The sequence below is a fragment of the Chiloscyllium plagiosum genome, unplaced genomic scaffold, assembly GCF_037043375.1.
Source record: "Chiloscyllium plagiosum isolate Xiang-an unplaced genomic scaffold, Cpla_swu_hap1 HiC_scaffold_35, whole genome shotgun sequence".
Lineage (NCBI taxonomy): Eukaryota > Metazoa > Chordata > Chondrichthyes > Orectolobiformes > Hemiscylliidae > Chiloscyllium > Chiloscyllium plagiosum.
In genome coordinates this window covers 55,412,872-55,413,439 of record NW_028270173.1, presented here as the reverse complement: position 1 = coordinate 55,413,439, position 568 = coordinate 55,412,872, and positions in this window count along the sequence as shown.

Here is a 568-nt window from a genome sequence, read left to right as displayed (position 1 = left end):
CCCTCCCCCCACCTTATCCCAGATCCAACCTTCCATTTCCCCTCCCCACACCTTATCCCAGATCTAACCTTCCATTTCCCCTTCCCCCCACCTTATCCCAGATCCAACCTTCCATTTCCCCTCCCCCACCTTATCCCAGTTCCAACCTTCCATTTCCCCTCCCCCCACTTATCCCAGATCCAACCTTCCATTTCCCCTCCCCACACCTAATCCCAGGTCTAACCTTCCATTTCCCCTCCCCACACCTTATCCCAGATCCAACCTTCCATTTCCCCTCCCCACACCTTATCCCAGATCCAACCTTCCATTTCCCCTTCCCTCACCTTATCCCAGATCCAACCTTCCATTTCCCCTCCCCCCACCTTGTCCCAGATCCAACCCTCCAACTGGACACCGCCTTCTTCACCTGTCGACCCTATCCATCTCCCTTCCCACCAATCCACTCCATCCTCCCCACCGTCCTATCACCTTCACCCCCAACTTCATCGAACTATCGCATTCTCAGGTACCCTGCTCCCCGACCCCATTCCCCTCCCATTTATCTCTCAGCCCCTTGAGCTGCCTTGGG